This window comes from Eurosta solidaginis, chromosome 4, assembly GCF_040869045.1.
Source record: "Eurosta solidaginis isolate ZX-2024a chromosome 4, ASM4086904v1, whole genome shotgun sequence".
In the NCBI taxonomy this organism is placed as follows: Eukaryota; Metazoa; Arthropoda; class Insecta; order Diptera; family Tephritidae; genus Eurosta; species Eurosta solidaginis.
The window spans coordinates 81397838-81418320 of NC_090322.1; the positions used below are offsets into that span (position 1 = coordinate 81397838).

At 38.8% G+C, this 20483-nt stretch overlaps 1 protein-coding gene and 1 long non-coding RNA gene across 2 annotated transcripts in view; both read left to right on the plus strand.

The window, feature by feature from the left end:
• Socs16D (Suppressor of Cytokine Signaling at 16D) overlaps positions 1-20483 on the plus strand; it is a 687555-nt gene that overhangs the window by 647383 nt on the left and 19689 nt on the right. The window lies entirely within an intron of this gene.
• LOC137249953 (uncharacterized) lies at positions 2489-3015 on the plus strand. The gene is made up of 3 exons (XR_010952644.1): positions 2489-2598; positions 2659-2815; positions 2875-3015. It is a non-coding gene; the product is annotated as an uncharacterized lncRNA (long non-coding RNA).

The window sequence follows — 20483 nt, forward strand, 5'->3', positions numbered from 1 at the left end:
AATTACGTCAGTCACGTCGTCTGCGAAAGCGACAAGAAAAGCACTCTCTGGCATGTGCAAACGAAGGAGGCTGTCATACGAAGCATTCCAGAGGTCGGGACCTAACACCGATCCCTGGGCTGCTCCGCCTGTTATCCTCACCTTTCTCTGACCTTGGTTTGTTTCGTACGTGAGCCAGCGATCTTTTAGGTAGTCCCCTAATATGGCTTGTAGATAAGGAGGTACCTTGAAAGAGTGTTTCAGCGCCTCGAGCATATCGTCCCACCTGACGGAATTGAAGGCATTTTTCACGTCCAGCGTGACCAGTAAGACAACCGGCCTAACTTGGTGGCACGCGGTTTCGGCTTTCCTTACCGCATTTATAACCTCGGCTATGGCATCTATTGTGGAGTGACCTTTCCGGAACCCATGCTGCCGATGGGACAGACCACCTCCATCGTCAATGGCTGCTATCAGCCGTTGTTTAAGGAGGCTTTCCATCATTTTCCCGGCCATGTCGAGCATGCATAATGGTCGAAAAGACGACGGGGAGTTCGGGTCTCCCTTGCCTTTCGGGATTAGCACGAGGTGCGCTGTCTTCCACCTTGTAGGAAAGATCCTGGCTTCCAGGCATTTGTTATACATGTGCAACAGCAATTCGGGACTGCTCTTAGCAGCCAGTCTTATTGCTTCAGCTGGTATCCCATCCGGTCCTGGTGCTTTACCGGGCTTCATTCTGTGTAGGGCCGCTTTTAGCTCACCTTCACTGAACGGCTGCACGTCGTGGCCTTCGTTGGTGACGTGGTCACCCTCTCTGCTTGTGCGAGTGAGGAACAGAGCATCTACTATACTTCGCATCTTTCCCTCATCCATCGTTTGGTTCGGTGGGCCGAATTTCCCCATTACTATTTTATACCCTTGTCCCCAAGGATCACGATCAACTTCTTTGCAAAGCTTTTTCCAGCTATCAAGTTTACTTTGCTTTATGGCGGCACAGAGAACCTTTTTTGCTCTTTTGTATGTCTCCGCATGCTCTAGCGCGTCAGGCCTGCTGCGTGCGCGGGTTGCCAGCCTTCGCTTTCTGTGGCATACCCTGCGTAGTTCGGCGATTTCGCTACCCCACCAGTGCACTTGTTTTTTACCTCTCCTAGGCCCTTTTCGTGGCATTGAGGTCTTGCATGCGTTGTTCAGCGTCAACCTTAGAGGCGTCCCCCTTTGTTTTCATACGGGGCGGTCTCTCTGTCCGACTTTGCCCTGAGTCATTAAGATGGAAGGTGATGTAGTTATGGTCACTACCCGTGAGATCCTCCATCACCCTCCATCCAGCCGCCTTTGCAGCAGGTTTTCCGATACTAATGTAATATCAGGGATAGAGTGTCCAAAGCCTGGTCGCCGATATGTCGGGGTCGCGCCGGTATTCAGAATGACCAATCCGAGCCGTATTCTTAGTATTAATTAATGTTGTATTATTGATAAAAATATGTAGTAGCCGCCAGACATGCTGCCTGTCTAAATTGTTGTTGTTCGAATTAGTATGCCGTAGTATGCCGTAGTAGCAGGTTGGGCAGGATCTTTTAAGATCTTCAGCAAATCTCCTCCAGCAATAAATGTGCAAAATTGTATCAAATCTTGTTTTTACTGCAGCTTGCTAATTTTCAGAATTTTTTAAATTAGTCCTGTTTTTCAATTACAAAATACTATTGTTATTTGTCAGGATCTTTACCAGGCAGGATCTCCAGGCTCTTTGCTAGATCTTTAGCAGTTTGCTTGAGTAATAGCAAATTGCTTGTTGTGATCTGGCAGGATCGCCATGTTGTATTTATAAAAGTGAAAAGCGTGTTGATTGGAGTTCAAATACAAATGTTCTTTATTTGATAATACTTTTCTATTTATATCCAGAACTACTTCCAATAATTTCTTATGTATTATTCTACATATTTACTTTAATACTAACGAGCTAAGTAAAAGTATGGTATGTACATAAGTACATATATTGTGCAGTGAATGTATGTACATACATACTTACATATGAATGTCGTATGCATAAGAAGTGCATTCAAAAGAAATATGATTTTTAATTGGGCTGTCAGTTGACTGACCTCTGGATTGTGCTAAAGCGTGTTTGTTCATATGTTTGTAAGTATGTCAGAATGAGTGAATCGTTAAAGGGCCGATTAATGGTGACATATAACCAAAAAGCCATAACCAGATAAAACAGCTGATCGACCCTACCTTATGGAAATCAATTTAATCGATTAATGGTGCCATACCATAACGCTAACGCCATAACCATACCATAGCCAACCAATTGTATTTTGGTTTTCTGCCATATCCACAAACAGCTGATTGTTCATTCGCCTATTTTTTTGCCATTTTGTGTATATGTATATAAATTTTTGTGTTTCCGGTTTTTTGTTTTGGTAATTAAAAATTCTATTGTTTCGTTTATTTGAAAGATTAATTTCGATTATTGTTTATGCAAATCATAATGGATGACTGCAAATTAATTGAATTTGTACGCGATTTCCCATGCCTTTATGACAAGGCAAACCAAGATTTTAAGGACGAAAATAAAAAAGTGCCTCTGGGAAGGACATAGCAGAAAATTAAGTGTGGATGGTAAGTAATAATGAATAATCTTATAATATGTGCGTACATAGGTATGATTATTTCCAATAGTGGCAGTAGCAGTAAGGCGATGGGGAAATTTACGAGAGCGTTTTAGTAAAAAGATAAGAAGCAGTAAAAACACTTCAGGAAGTGGCGCGTCTGATGGAAGGCAGTGGGTTTTCTTAGAGAGCCTTCAGTTCTTAAGTGCCCACATTATACCCCGACCGTAAGTATAATGGAATTACTTAACACGTTTGATTATGAATAAATTTTCTATTACAACAGAATGCGGCAGAGCTCTCAAAATATAAACAGAAGTGCTGAAGGTGGCAAAATTACACCCACCGTTTGCGATTCACGCTCTGCAACTCCCACTTTACCTGAACTGCTATCTATAAATACACAGTTCCCTCCTATTCCTCCAGCCCAGCCGTCACCTGCTTTATCTCAGTTGTCTCCGATGCCACAACCGCAGTCTGAACCATCAACGTCTCGCGGACGAAAACGAACGGCAGTTTTGCGTGATGAATTGTACGCTGCCATAATGGAGACCGTCCAAACTTTTGGGGATGTATGTACGCGTAGAGCTCGACGCGAGAATTACAGTGCTGATATAAGTGCATTTGGGTCCATGATGTGCTCCGTCATATTGAGTTTGAAGAAAAAAAATCAGGCGGTGTTCAGAAAAATCAAATAAGCCCCGGTTGAGCCAAAATCGACAGCCTGATCCAACACCGGGTACGCGATCTAAATTATTTCTCCATAATTGTGTGTGTGTGTAGAATCAAAAATACAGCCACATAAAAATTTGAAACCTGTTTTTTAAAATATCTATTGCCATAAATAAACTTTTTTAGTTTTCGCCTTCGGATTATTGATACCGAGGTCACCCGACACCTCTCTCAACATTTCTGGACGTGTCTAATCAGTTTCGAGCTAAAGTAAACAATTACCAAAAAAGGCAGGCATACAAATATATGTAAGTAAGAAGTTTTTGTATTTGCACTTTTTATACATATTTGTATGTCTGCCTCTTTACACTTTTTAACGCCAGCCTTTCAATAGCAAACCCTATTTTTTTAGTTTATAAAGAAATTGACTGATTTTTCTATTTAATTTCCTTTTATGTTTTAATAAAATCTGAATATATCCTGTGAAATACATTAACATGTCAATATGAATGCGACTGCAAATATGCCACGGGATGTTTAGTTGAGATCACTTTGGAGATGGCTATGGATGTGGGTATGGTTACGACTATTGCGTTAGTGTTAAGGAAGTTTAATTTGGCTTTAAGACATACAACAAGATTCGTTACGTAGCAAAATTGGGCCAGATAACTCTAAGGTTGTTGCGGGTAAAATTGAGGCCTTACGGGTAAACAATAATAATTTTGCTGATTTTTCAAAACAAGTAGAAGATCTTTCTGATTCGCTAGAACGCTCTTTGATCATTGAAGGTATGACAAAGGCAAACTGTAACTGTGTGTAAGTTGAACAACCGTTCAAATATGGTAAAGTCCATTCTTGCATCAACAACTTTCAAGAATTCAAAGGATGTTGTTGCTAAAATGATTACTGAGCGTGAACAGGAGGTAAAAGAGCGGCAGATGTTAGCGTATCGGTCACGTCCTGTAAGATCTAATAGTTTTCGAGGGAATTTTAGAAGTAACAGTAATTTCGGATACAATAACAATTTTAGATTCAACGGTAATGCAAATACGCCTAACAATAATTTAAATTTTCGAAATACTAGTTATAATAGGGGCAACAATAAGTCTAATAATTACAACAACAATTATAATAGAAATAACAATGGGTCTGCAAATAACAGTAATTCAAATAATCAGCGTTTAAATAACAGAAATTCAGCCAATGTTCTTTCTTTAAATGCCGAAGCCCCTCAAGAGCGAAGACTGAGATAGCAGGTGCATTCGATTAAATACCTTTAAATCAATATATTATCTAAATTTACATTATTCTGACTTCATCGATGTGATTCTTATAAAATATGGTTTTCCTTGTGGATTCCCAGGCAGATATTTCACTTATAAAAATTTCTAGTTTAGCAAGTGACGCAATAGTAGATAACAGTAATGTAAAAAATATAACAGGTGCAACAACAGACACAGTGACAACTTTAGGCACAGTTAGTACGAACATAGAAGTTTCAAATATATTTTGTCCTCTGACTATTCATGTTGTTAATGACAACTTTAATATTCCTTCAGACGGTATAATAGGCAAATACTTTTAACAGCAAACAAATGCATAATCAATTATGCGAATGGCATAATAACGATAGAACTAGGGACAGAAAGAGTTAATATTTTTTATTTTGCATAGCACTTCAACAGATACTCTTGTAATTCTACCAAGATGTGAAGTTTTTAATTTGAATAAATCGGAAAATCCAGTTTTTGTCGATTCTCATGAGCTTGGTATTTTTATTTTAAAATTTGTCGTTGATACGAAAAATCCTATTTTAAAAACTATTAATACTACTGACGAAGTAAAATATGTTACAAACTTCAATATTCAAAGAGAGGACATAGAAAATTTTTATATCTATCGCATAAATGAAACAGCTTCTCATTCGCAACGAAAAAGAAACTTTACAAAAACAAATCTACATACACACAAATTAATAGAGGCAGAATGTCTGAGTTGTGTTGTTCGTGTAGAAATAAGATAAAATGTATTTAGCAAGGAGACAAATACAAGCAGGATAGCCTATTGGTTAAAGCAACTGCAGTTTCATCGTGTGATTCGCGGTTCGAATCTCGGTGAAGCCTTTGATAACTTTACGAAATTACCTGACGATGAATTCGTGGCGGTTTTCGAAATAGTACTATCGCAATATGCCTATAAATGTTTCTTTCTTTCTTTTCAGTTTCTCTTAGAAAAAAAACATAATAATTGAAGATTCTATTATAATAAGCCGGTGTTAAGCTCATGAATTCTTAATAAGTATAAATTGAACACACCATTAAAACAAACAAACATATATATGTAAAACTGAGCCCGAGTTTACAAAGCTTCTCATTCGCAACGAAAAAGAAACTTTACAAAAACAAGTCTACATACACACAAATTAATAGAGGCAGAATGTCTCAGTTATGTTGTTAGTGTAGAAATGAAATAAACTGAATTAAGCAAGGGGACAAATACAGGCAGGATAGCCTAGTGGTTAAGGCAACTGCAGAGTCATCGTGTGATTCGCTGTTCGAATCTCGGTGAAACCTTTGATAACTTTACGAAATTGCCTGACGATGAATTCGTGGCGGTTTTCGAAATAGTACTATCGCAATATGCCAGTAAAGGTTTCTTTCTTTTTTTTCAGTTTCTCATAGAAAAAAACATAATAATTGAATATTCAATTATTATAAGCCATAAGCCAGTGTTAAGCTCATGAATTCTTAATAATAATGTAACGAATTTACTGCAATTCCCCTTATTTGCAATCTTATGCCAACGTTCGTATCGCTAAAACCCTTAGTTTTGCTAATATTCGTAACAATAAGTATAAATTGAACACACCATTAAAACAAACAAACATAAATATGTAAAACTGAGCCCGAGTTTACAAAGCTTCTCATTCGCAACGAAAAAGAAACTTTAAAAAAACAAATCTACATACACACAAATTAATAGATCTCTCAATTTTGTTGTTAGTGTAGAAATAAGATACACTGAATTAAGCAAGGAGACAAATACAAGCAGGATAGCCTAGTGGTTAAGGCAACAGTAGTTTCATCGTGTGATTCGCGGTTCGCATCTCAGTGAAACCTTTGATAACTTTACGAAATTGCCTGACGATGAATTCGTGGCGGTTTTCGAAATAGTACTATTGCAATATGCCAGTAAATGTTTCTTTCTTTCTTTTCAGTTTCTCTTAGAAAAAAACATAATAATTGAATATTCAATTATTATAAGCCGGTGTTAAGCTCATGAATTCTTAATAATAAGTATAAATTGAACACACCATTAAAACAAAAAGAAACATCTGTTGATTAAAACGTATAGAAGAGCTTAAGTCAGTTTTAGTTAAACCAATAACTTCGTATGCAAAAGATATACAGTGGACCCTCGGTTAACGTACACAATTGGTTCTAGCATCTTGCTCGTTATGCAAAACGTTCGTTAAGCAAAACCATTATTCCTATAAGAATCAATGTAAACTAAAATAATGCGTTCCAGGTCGAAAAAAAATACAGTCTTATATGTTTCAATTTGAATTTTTATTGAAAGAAACCTAGTACCTAGCATTATTAATCTACATTAAGCAAAAAACTGTCTAGAGTCGTTTGTTTCTGACGTCCCTTCAAAATTTGTTCAAAATGGGACACAGCATTATCGTTGAATAATTCTGTTGCACGTACTGCCGCTGTCTGACTGGGGTGATGCTTTTTAACGTATGATGCCACAAACTCCCATGCTTTGAGCATTTCTCTGATTGCACTAGACGGTTGCTGTTCTTCGGCTATCTCCTCGTCTGATAAAGTTTGCTTCTTAACATCTTGTTGTAAATCACATTGCAATTCTATAAGCTCGTCGGTAGTCAGTTCTTCACTGTGCTCTGCCACAAGTTCAGCGATGTCATTTCCATCCACCTCTAGCCCAATACGGTCAGCCAAAAATATTATTTCGTTGGTTATTGGATCCGTAGATACTGCGTCGAGTCCTTCAAATGTGCATTCGGCAAAGCGGTCGGGCCAAAGATTTTTCCAGGAAGATTCGAGTGTTCTCTTAGTAACGCCTTTCCATGCCTTATCAATAATTTTGAGACAGGCACCAATGTGGAAGTGATCTTTCCAAAACTCTTTTAGAGTAAGATTTGTTTTTTCAGTCACGTCAAAGCAATGCTGGAAAAGTTCTTTTGTGTAAAGCTTCTTGAAGTTAGAAATCACTTGCTGATCCATGGGCTGAAGCAATGGGGTTGTATTAGGTGGCAAAAAGTGAATTTTGATGAATTTAAACTCTTCAATCAGTTCATCTTGTAAACTTGGTGGATGTGAAGGAGCGTTATCCATAATAAGCAGGACACGAAGAGGCAAATCCATCTCAATCAAATATTTCAGCACAGAGGGGCCAAAAACATTATTGATCCACTCAGTAAAAAGAACACGTGTCACCCAAGCTTTACTGTTCGACTTTCACATGACATTTAGCTTACTCTTGTCAACATTATGCTTTTTGAAGGCACGTGGATTCTCTGAATGATAGACAAGTAGCGGTTTTATTTTCAAGTCGCCACTTGCATTGGAACAAAAAAGCAGAGTAAGGCGGTCTTTCATTGGCTTATGGCCGGGCATTGCTTTCTCCTCTACTGTTATGTAAGTTCGCTTGGGCATCTTTTTCCAAAAAAGACCCGTTTCGTCGCAATTAAACACCTGCTGGGGCAAGTAACCCTCAGTATCCACAAGCTTCTTGAATTCGCCTACATAACTCTCGGCAGCCTTAGCGTCTGAGCTTGCTGCTTCACCATGCCTTATAACGCTATGAATACCAGTACGTTTTTTGAAATTCTCGAACCACCCCTTACTTGCTTTGAAGTCTTCCCTTCTTGCTGTTGATGTTCCTGGCGACTTTTCAATCAGAGTAGTGAATATCGTTTTAGCCTTCTCACAAATTATATTCTGCGAAATTGTGTCAGCTTGCATTTGCTTTTCGTTAATCCATATCAAAAGCAATCTTTCAACATCATCGAGAATTTGTGGTCGTTGCGAAGAAACTCTTGATACTCCCTTTGAAGCGTTTAGCACCTCAAGCTTGTCCTGATTCTTGAGGATAGTAGAAATCGTTGATTTCGACAAGTTGAACGCACGTCCTAAATCAGCCACACCCAAACCTCCTTTATGTTTTTGAATGATTTTGAGTTTCATTTCAATAGTTATTTTGGTCCTTGTATTTTTCTCCTTTTCCGAATTTTTTTTTGAGGGCATTTTATGTTAGTTATTTTGCAATTTTTATAAAAGCAAAATTAAAAATAAAAAATTTGTATGTTTCAACACGTCTTGTTAATTTTACGAACAATTCTGCACTAAAATAAAACAAAATTCTGAACTATGAAGCAAAAGCTAAACGCAGACAGCCCAATAATGTGAATTCGGGGTTTCCCCTGTTTAGGTTGTTATGCGAGACTTCGTTCGTAAAGCGAAACTTTTTTCCCAAAAAAATGTATTCGTTATGCGAAATGTTCGTTATGCGGGGCGTTCATTAACCGAGGGTCCACTGTATTACTTAATTTACGTTTGAAATATTCAGATATTTTTGCTCTAAAAACAGACTTTAACCCGATTAATAATTTTTACGAACAAAAATTAAGCTTGACGGACAAGACACCAGTGTACATAAAAAATTATAGATTGTCATATTCACAGCGTTCTGAAATAAATAAACAGATTCATAATTTGTTAAAAATTCATTTAGTTGAAAGAAGTTGTTCAAATTATTACAGCCCATTGATTTTAGTACCGAAAAACGACCCAACTGGACAAAAATCATATCGAATGTGTCTAGACTTATTTCAGATAAATTTTCTTTAGCACGTGTAGACGATATTTTGGATAACCTTGGTTCAGCTAAATCTTTTTCGACTTTGGATCTTTTTTCGGGCTTCCATTAAATTCCATTACATATAGGTTCGAGAGATATAACATCATTTAGTACAGATCGTTGATCTTTCCGTAGGAAAGTAATACCATTTGGACTAAATGTTGGATCTAACTCGTTTTCAAGAATGATTCAATAGCATTTGCCTGCAATGCACCTAATGAAGTCTTTATGTATATAGACGATATTATAGTCATTGGATGGAGTGAGGCCCATCATTTAAAAAATTTAGAGAAAGTTTTTGAAACATGTAGAAAGTAAACTTTGCGGCTTAATCCTACTAAATGTAATTTTCTTAGATCTGAGGTAACATTTTTGGGGCATAAATGTTCAACCAAGGATTTGTTACCTGACGATTCAAAAATAGAGACAATTAAAAAGTATCCTAAGCCGCGTGACAAAGACGCAGTTAGAAGATTTGTTGCATTTGCCAACTACTATAGGAGATTTATACCAAATTTTGCTTGTTTAGCGGCACCTTTAAACCGTTTGAGTCGGAAAAATGTTGAATTTAATTGGGATAGCTCGTGCGAGCTGGCATTTGAGAAACTAAGACAAAGTTAAATGTCTCCAAAACTTTTGCAATATCCAGATTTCACTAACGATTTTCTAATAGCAGTTGATGCTTGGAAAATTGGGTGCGGTGTGATATTAAGTCAAGACAATAATAGTAACGGCGGCCACCGTGGTGTGATGGTAGCGTGCTCCGCCAACCACACCGCATGCCCCGGGTTCAACCCCCGGGCAAAGCAACATCAAAATTTTAGAAATAAGGTTTTTCAATTAGAAAAAAAATTTTCTATTCTAAGCGGGGTCGCCCCTCGGCAGTGTCTGGCAAGCGCTCCGAGTGTATTTCTGCCATGAAAAGCTCTCAGTGAAAACTCATCTGCCTTGCAGATGCCGTTCGGAGTCGGCATAAAACATGTATATCCCGTCCGGCCAATTTATAGGGAAAATCAAGAGGAGCACGACGCAAATTGGAAGAGAAGCTCGGCCTTAGATCTCTTCGGAGGTTATCGCGCCTTACATTTATTTAATAATGGTAACGATTTACCAATTTGTTTCGCTTTAAAAGCATTTAGCAAGTCTGAACAAAATAAAGCAATAATCGAATTAGAACTTTTGGCAATATATTTTGCAGTTCAGCAGTTTCGATCATACGTTTATGGTACACATTTTAAAGTTAGATCAGATCGTCGGCCGTTGGTTTATTTATTTAATATGAAAGATCCTACGTCAGAACTCTGTAGATTATATATATATATATATAGAGTATATAAAAGGCAAAACAAGGGTAGGTGCAGATGCTCTTTCTCGTATAACTATTGATGAGTTAAAAATTTCGTCGAAACATATATTGGCAGCACAAGCAAGGCCAATGACAAAGCAAAAAGAGAAAATGCAGATACAAAACGATATCCGACAAATACAGACAGAAACATTACAAGTTTACGACTAATTTGCTTATAATTTTTCAAATAAAATACCTAGAATATTGTAAATTATGTTAAGAATGGTGATATTAGTAATATATAATTATGTGCGCACTTAAAACATAAAAAGCTTGAGCTGAATTTAGATGAGCTACTTTTGAAGCTGGAACGTAATGTCGGCAATCACAATATTAAAAATATTGAATGGCAAAAATATGATAATATTTTTCATCATTTTACTCTGGAAAGTTTCAAAGAAACCGAAAATTAAATTTTAAAACATTTAATAATTATATTGACAGTGCCAGTAGAGACGGTAACTGACAAAGACACGAAATTAAAACTAATTACAATATATCATAACGATCAAATATCAGGTGGTCATTGCGGAAATAAGAAGTTATACGCGAAAATAAGTACAAAATACTTTTGGAAAAATATGACACGCGATATTGCTAAATTTGTGAAAAATTGCGGAAAATGTGTGTTAAACAAAGTTAAGCCCAAAACAAAAGAAAATATGGTGCTTACACCAACACCTTGTAAGCCTTTTGATATTGTAGTTATAGACGCGATAGGACCTTTGCCTTAGTCGAATAATGGGAATAAGTTCGTTGTTACAATTATGTGCGATTTAAGCAACTATTTAGTTACAGTAGCTATTCCTGTGCAAACACAGTTGCTTCTGCAATTTTTGAAAGTTTTATTCTAACTTATGAAATAATGAAATCTATTAAATCAGATTTAGACACAGAATTTAAAAATGAAATTTTTGCGGAATTGACTAAACTTTTGAAAATTGAGCATAGTTTTTCAACACCTTATCATCATGAAACCGTTGGTACTATTGAAAGGAGTCATCGTGTATTTAACGAATATTTAAGAGCTTACCTTGACGATTCTTTTACCGAATGGGACGTTTATTTAAAATATTTTACATTTTTGCATAATACAACAACAAGTACTGTTTTTGATAATCAATTTACACCTTTTGAATTAGTATTTGGTAGAAAAGTTACTTTGCCAAATGAATTAAAGAAGGAAAATATGGATCCAATTAATAATGTTGAAAATTATGCAAAAGTCAAATGCACTCGCAAAAGAATTAATCAATAAACATGAAACTAGAAATAAAAAATGTTTACGATAAAACAGCAAAAATCCTAACTATTAATATAAATGATAAAGTTCTAATACAAAAAGAACATCGAGATAAACACACAAACATATATCAGGGACCCTACACCATAACACAAATCGATGGTGCAAATGCATAGACTAAACTATAATTTTAGAATAATATTAAATACGATTATAACGACCTTTTTATAGATGAATCTACAATTTTCTTTTTGCCGGCTCAAGGTCAATAAAACAATAATTACAAAAGTTTTCTTTTATATAAAACAAAACCTAAGCAACTAAAAACATTTTCGCATACATACATTAATTATTTTCATCCGATACACAGCCTCCGTTTAGTTCACCGTGCAGTTTAGGACTAATTTTACATGTGTCCAGTAAGTGTCTGTATATATGCAAACAGTTTTCTGTGTCTGTTTTGTGGTTAGGTATCTTGTTTGTCGGTATGTTTGCTATGTGAAGCATTTCCAAATTAAATTTCTCCAGTGTGCTCACCGATTCTAAGTCAGGTTGGTGGCCGCTCTCTCTTCACAGTGGGCCGCAAGTGCTGTTTTTTGTGTGCCGCCAGATGATCTGCATTTTATGTCAGATCGGTGCACAGCTATTTTGGTCTTTAATTTGTTTTTTGTTGCGCCCACATATTCTTTCGCACAATTATCTTTTTCGTCTCCCACACATGTAATTTTGTTGGTATATTGTGTTGTCTTTGTCCATCGTGTCTACCTTTCGCTGATACAATTTTCACCAGTTTCGGTAGCCGTTTGAGGGTAATTATTCGGTTTTTTGTGAATATCTATTAATAAAAGAACAGTTTCTTATTCCCGACTTCTAATTATTGAATTACATTACAGAATTCTTGAATTCAATTCTGCTGGCATTTCCTTTTGTGTCTTCTATTCCCCTTTACATTTGCCAATTCCTCTTAAAAGAAAGCGTGAAATAAAACGCGGAATACAACAAGAATTAGCGACAAAAATTTTAATAACTTCTTGGTACGGTCGATATTGTACTACTTCCCTCGTTTATTACCCCCTTAGTCTATGTCATGATCGACTTGAGTTCAATGATTTTCTTTTTGTAAAAGGGACTTACACTTTGCAGGTCCATGTACAATGGCTCAACATTGTAGGTCACTCCTTTCCTATGCAAAACTATATCAAACTCCCTTTATTTATGCTGATTTTGCGAAGACAAACCTAAATTTGATTTAACCTGATTATCATTGAACGTCGTGCATACTTATTTGTATCGAAGTTAGACATATCCCTATTCGGTTTCAGGTCTATTAAATTAAACGGCTTTAACGTTTCGGACCACCTAACATTTAAGATTTGCATCATTTTGGCCGTCGCATCTGTCTTAATGCAAACAACTTTTATTTACAACATTCTTACAAACTATATAAACTATTCAACATGAATACGAGTGTATGAATGAATAACCTTGTTGCTTCCTTTGCTTTAAATAAGTATGTTCATGTTCGATTAATAGATTGTGCGCTCTATTTTAAATTGGCGGCTGATAAAAAAAGCCAATTTTTACAAAACGTTAGCTAATAACTTTTAAATGGAATTGAATGATAATTATCTGCCACCGGATTATGATCAAAACGCGTTTTCAGGTACTCCTTTGACAATTTTTGTGGTATTGTAAGAGTTTTTGTCATGTAAAAAATTACCATTTTTTTATACGTGGAGTCAAGTAACCACGGTTGTAAGGAACAGGGTGAACTTTTAAAACTTCTAAAAAATTTCTTCATAGCGCCAATCAATGCCTTTTTTCATGCAGATACCCTGTCCATGCTTATTTTAGCTGAAAACTGTGTTTAATATGTCTATGACAGACCACAATTATAAATCCCATTTTTAATTTAGGCAAGATTTTAACTAAGTCTTAGTCAGCGACTATGATTACAGACAATTGAATTTAATATTTCAATTATTAACATAATGTTTAGTTAGTAATTAGTAGTACAGTACTTAATATAATATTAACCTAATATAATATTAATAAGAATAATTAACAAATAAGTTAGTCCAGTTTTTTTAGTTTAATACAAATTGTTCTGAATGATCGAATTTTAGAAAGGGAACACCTTAATGCATGCATATTCGTTCATTCAAAACAATTTATCTTTCAGCTGAATAAGCAAGAAGGGCGTGACAAAATTGATCACTTTGTCACATCCTTATTTTTCAGAGGAGGATGATATAATGAAAATCTACCTTGCGATTCAACCACTTGTTTATATATTAATGAAATTAAGCTAATTACTGTATTCAATTGAAAATATTTTCATGTACTTGCTTGTGAATAGTAGGCCTGGTGAAAAAAATAAAATACAATGTAGAGTTTGTTGCGTGATTTCAAGAAATAAAGATCATTCTTTAAAAATTTAATTAAAAATTAATACTTTATTCTAAATCTTATTTTAACATAAAATGGACTTCTTTTATATAAAATGGAGTTCTTTTATATAAAATGGAGTTCGTTTACCTTACAAGCGCTACAAAATACGAAACACACTTTTTTCTTTACAAGCGCTAAAAAATAAGAAACAATACCAACCGATGAAACACACCGCTTCCCAAGGCAGTCGGTTTTATGTACCGGAGCGACTCGTGATTTTTCCTGACCAAGGACTGTCATTTCAGTGTAACTCCATTTAATTTGTTATATCCCTCCCACAAATTGTCATCCTCCCAGCAGTTCCTCGCAGCGGGACTGCTCCATATTCTCCTGCTACGAGAAGTTATTGAACCCAATCCGGACCCCGGTCCTGAGAAATGGTTTTGCTGCGTTTACCGGAAAATAATCTTTTTAGGACGGCCATACTCTTGTCATTGTGCCAAGTGCAAGGGATGGTTGCATCGGACAGGTTGTTCTGGGCTTAATCCCAAAACCAGACGTCCTCGTAGCTTTTATAAATCTTTTGTGACTCCTTGCTGTTCACGCTCGCGCCCTACGGCGCCACCAGAGCATACGGCCGCTCACACTCATAACTACTATCTCTGTAGCAGAGAGGTTAGTTATGCCGAGCATCACCCCCCCCCCCCCCCCCCCCCCCACTCACCGTCTTCTTCCCCGCTTTTCCGGCAGCAATCGTGTAGGTCAGGAAACAGATTCCTAGTCCCTACCACCTTTTGCACCGTTTGCCAGCACATAATATATATGTTTGCGACATCCGCCCAATGCAGCTCCTGCCTGGGACGATGCCACTTTCCTATATGTTCTGGTCTCCGCGACGGAAACCCCCCAACGGCCTTCATTGCGCCATGTTGCTAAGGCGCAAGCCCAAATACACCGGGTACCCCAATGCTTACCCAGGGACGTCCAGTCCCAGGGCCACAACAGCAATTGCGTCCGAGCCTTTCACAACCCAGGCGTAGTCACCTGTCACTTACTCCTAGAGTGACAACGTCTCCCCCGCTGCACTTCAGAATTCTGCAGTTAAACTGTAATGGATTAACTGGCAAGATCACGGAGATAGTCGATTTTATGAAGCGGCACAACATCCGCATTGCCGCGATTCAAGAGACTAAACTCACAGCAAAATCTGCTCTGCAGACCTGTTCTGGGTATAATGTCCACAGAAAAGCTCGCGATCTTGCGTTTATCATACACCACTCAATGCAATATCATATATTTGATCTCGACATCGGCCGCAGGGATAATTTCCTAGAACGTCACGGCCTATCTGTCCGGCGAGGCGATGCAAACCTATAAATCATCAACATCTACATCCCTCCTGCCACCTGCTGCCCCAGTGGATACCGCCCTAATATTAGCGCCTTACTCACTGGCGATAATCGCATTATCTTAGGCGATTTCAATGCCCATCACGACCTATGGTATTCAAACTTGCGGGCAGACAGCAAGGGTGAGCTGTTGACAGATCAAATAGGAGAAACGACGTTCTGCACAATAAACGGAGACGCCCCCACTCGTATGGTAGGAAGCTGTCACAGCTCACCAGATATATCAATCTTGAGCGCAGGACTCGTAAACTCCGCCAAATGACAGCCGATGGTAACATTTGCATCCGACCACCTGCCAATACTTATTTCGCTCGAGCGTACCGCCGAATTCATCGTAACCAAAAAACGAACTTTCAGAAACTTTAAAAAAGGAAAGTGGGATAAATACATATTACATATTAATATTTGCTGCCCTCCCTATCCCGACTGCTGCTCGCTAATGGGAGCGTGCTTTCCGCAAGGCCATTGAATCCGCCTCGGCTCGCTTTTTTCCCGCCGGAAGCATTCCCGAAATTCGGCCTCATTTTCCGGCGGAGGCCGCCGATTTAGCGATAGAACGTGACCTTATAAGACAGCTCGATCCCGGCGATCCCCAAATGAGGGATATAAACGCATCAAATTGCTTGTGGATGAACACAAGCGGGCGAAATGGGAGGAGCATCTAAGTCGCTGTAACCTCTCTGCCGGTGTGAGTAAGCTTTGGTCCACCGTAAAGCCCCTATCGAATCCGTCCAAGCACAACGACCAAATTTCCATCGCCTTTGGCGATAAAGTGCTGTCGGATGCGAAAAAAATGCGCGAGCGCTTTTTGCCGACAATAGCTAATGTATTATACGGTTTACAAGGTTAGACGGAGGGCCAACAGATACGCACATAAACATAAATTCAGCGCGTCCCCAATTACCATCACCGCCAAAGATGTTGAGAATGCCATCGGTCAAGCTAAACCATCTAAATCAGTGGGCCCAGATGGCATATCCATGCCGATGCTTAAAAGCCTAGGAAATAAGGGTTTCAAATATTTAGCACACGTCTTCAACATGTCTCTGCCCACCTTTGTCATCCCCGAAAAATGGAAAATGGCCCAGGTGGCCCCGCTAATAAAGCCAGGGAAAGCAGCTAACATAGGAGAGTCATATCGCATGATATCTCTGCTATCGCCAGTAGCCAAGACGCTTGAAGACATTTTGCTCCCCTATTTCAAAGCAAATTTGCAACTGGCCTGTCATCAGCATGGCTTTAGAAAACTTCATAGCACAATCACCGTACTAAATACCATTAGCATCCAGATAAATTGCGGTTTAAATCAAAACCCCCACCATAGAACAGTACTCGTTGCGCTAGACCTATAAAAAGCTTTTGATACGGTCAATCATGTTACGTTACTGCAAGACCTGGAAGGGTCTAACCTTCCCCCACGACATAAACGGTGGATCAGAAATTATCTGGGTTGCCGGCAGGCATCGATGCAATTTAGAAACGCAACATCAAAACCAAGAAGAATTAAACAAGGGTTGCCACAGGGTGGTGTCCTATCCCCACTTTTGTTTAACTCCTACATACCCCCAGAAGGAGTTACTATCGTTTCCTACGCCGGTGACTGCACAATAATGGCCACAGGCCCAGGCCCACAGATCAATGAGCTTTGCAACAAAACAAACGGCTACCTCCCTGATCTCTCCACTTTTTCACCTCGCGAAACCAGACATTATCGCCGACCTTATTTACAACATGGACGTCCCAAATATCGAACATTTTGAACATCCACGCAATGGCACTACGCTACCGACTGACTTACACGCCAAAATCTTAGGTGTGACGTTCGATCCTCAAATCTCTTGCTAGCAGCACTTTGGGAAGAGATAAAGAAACGCTCATTACCACTTACAAAGCAATGGCCAGTCGATTGTTTGCTACGCGTCCCCGATATGGTCACCAAGCTTGAAGACTACTCACTGGAAGAAGCTACATACCTGCCAAAATACTGCCAACAGAACCGCCACGGGTTGTCTTCTTATGTCCACAGAACACCATCTACATAATGAGGCGAGAATACTCCCCATCAGGGAGAGAAATGAAATGCTAACCAAACAGTTCCTGTTGAATACCCAGAAACCTGGGCATCACAACAGACATCTGATTGATGAGCCAACACCGCCCAGGGGCTTAAGGAGTCATATCCGTAAGCATTATGAGGATATACGTCACCTGAGAACACAGCCTTATGAAGCTAAAAAACACAAGTAGGTCCTCAATGAACTCCACAAACAGGCGTCGGACTTCTATGTCGGGAATTTCCCGGTGAATTCTGTACTCAAATTATAATACCCTAAACTTGCAGAAAAGGAACGCACACTCCCTAGGCAAACGCGAGTCACTCTAGCTCAACTTCGATCTGGATACTTTAAGAGGTTAAACTCTTACCTATCTAAAATCAACCCCAATATACAAAATGTATGCCCTGCTTGCAATGTGTCCCCACATACCACCAACCATATCTTCAATTGTAATGTGGCACCAACGCCACATGTAAGGCGCGATAATCTCCGAAGAGATTTTAGGCCGAGCTTCTCTACCAATTTGCGTCGTGCTCCTTTTAATTTATCCTAGAAGTTGGCGGGACGGGACCTACTTGTTTTATGCCGACTCCGAACGGCATCTGAACCCAGGATCCTCGGTGTGGTAAACGGAGCACGCTACCTCTTTTGAAACAGGGGTGGACCATTATGAGAGGGGTATTAGAAGCAGCCGCCGTGGTGTGATGGTAGCGTGCTCCATCTACCGCACCGAGGATCCTGGGTTCAGATGCCGTTCGGAGTCGGCAGTGTTTGGCAAGCACTCCGAGTGTATTTCTGCCATGAAAAGCTCTCAGGGAAAACTCGTCTGTTTGCAGATGCCGTTCGGAGTCGGCATAAAACAAGTAGGTCCCGTCCCGCAAGTTTCTCTATCCTCCCTTTAGAGGATATTGATGACAATTTGTGATCGGTCACCCCTACTGGCGGGGGCGAAGCACTGCTACAACAACAAAAAGAACATGAAACACACCGTGCGTACGATACAATGTAAATATATGTAAATCCACATATTCGGCTCGAATTGACCAAACAATGATGAATAATATTGTAATGATTTTGTTCTAAATTAATGGACTGTATTTATCAAGTTCAAATGATATAAAAATTACAATAAAATTGGTATTGATGCGCAATGAAAATTTAGCTGTTAGCGAAATTTCTGGTATGTATCCATTTAAGTCTTACAGAGGTAGATATCCAAGGTTGCATTTTTATGTTGTGAAGAAAATACTTCAGGGATGATTTAATTCAGCATCAAGTTTAGAACAGGGATGACTGCTAATACGCGTCCAAAAATTTTAACTCGTCAAAAGAGAGAAATGACCCCGGATCCCTCCTAAACCGTGGGTCGGATCCAAGTATTTTTGCGCAGAACACTTTTCTGCGTTGGCGGCCTTTTGCCGCCCTTATAAAAAATGAGCCTGGCCGATCCACCAGGTGGGATCAAAATTAAATGCGTGCAAAATCCCTTTGTGTACAACATTTTGTTTAGTGCACAACAAAATTACAACAACCACATGAAAATTGCAAGCTTCAACTGCAAATATCTCCGCACAGAGATACAATTTTTCTTTTCCGCCTTCGGATTATTGTTGTCGAGATTAGTACGCGTCCCTCGATATGTTTGGACGCGAATTAGCAGTCGACCACTGTTCTAGAGTTTTACCCAATATTTAAATGCGATTTTTATTTCATTGCGGAAAAACATGTATAAGTTCAGAAACGGTTATACCTTGTAGATGTGTTTATCATGGATATTGCCATGAGAGAATGATAGAAGGTGGCGGATGTAAAGGTACGCTTACACAGCCACCTATAAAACCAAAAATTGCAATTAGCTAATGAAATCAGCTGGGCTGGTGTTAAAATTGCAACCGGTTATCGGCCGGCACCTTTTTTGCTTTTTTGTTACATTTTACTTTTTCGCAAAAATATGATTGTGTTTATGCTTTTATGTGCTTATCCCATACAGGGCGCCTGTTTTGCACCCAATTAATAAATTTTCCAGTCCATCGCACAAATAATTAATTTTTCACAGTAAATGCACGCAATAGATGAGCGTGTGTACATTTCCACCGAACACCGAATTGTTGTCGGCCGTTATCGTTTTTCACTGCCGATAAATTCACGCGTGTTAAATTTTATCGTCCCGTAATAAAATTTAACACGCGTGAATTTATCGGCAGTGAAAAACGACAACGGCCGACAACAATTCGGTGTTCGGTGGAAATGTACACACGCTCATCTAAATAAATGTGTTTATTTTTATCGGACGATTACGACCGGCATCGGGCGATCAAAATCGGTGGCTGTGTAAGTGCATAATGGAATTATAGAAGGTGGCGCATTGCGCATGTAAACATTATTTTATGGGCAATTTTTATGTAATTTTCCTTTAGCTCTTGTTTTTTCTCTCTTTCTTTCTTTCGCTGAAGCAGTCAAGTGTGACGTAGATGCGCAGAACGAAGCAATTTTGAACTCGTGACTGCACAATCTTCTGTGTGTGATTTGTGATGTAAGCGTACTCTAAGCAGTTTCTCGCTCTAACGCCCTAAGAAATATGCATGTTTTCGCTCCTTTTTTATTCGTGTATGAACTTCGACATACGACCCTAATCTCGTTGGATATGTGGGTCGACAGAAATACCCCCTCCCCCCCCCCCCCCCCCCCCCCACTGCTTCGCTACTTAGTAGTGATTATAAGATGGAGCTATAAGACTTGCGTTTGACGGACACTTTCAGTTCGCCCAGGCCAAGAGATCAACCTAACGTGGACGACGCTGCGGTGATCGGGCATTCCATTTTTCGGACTAACACCGAGATCATGGTAGAATACTCAACCCCCAACCCTCCCGTCCAATCTGGATCCATC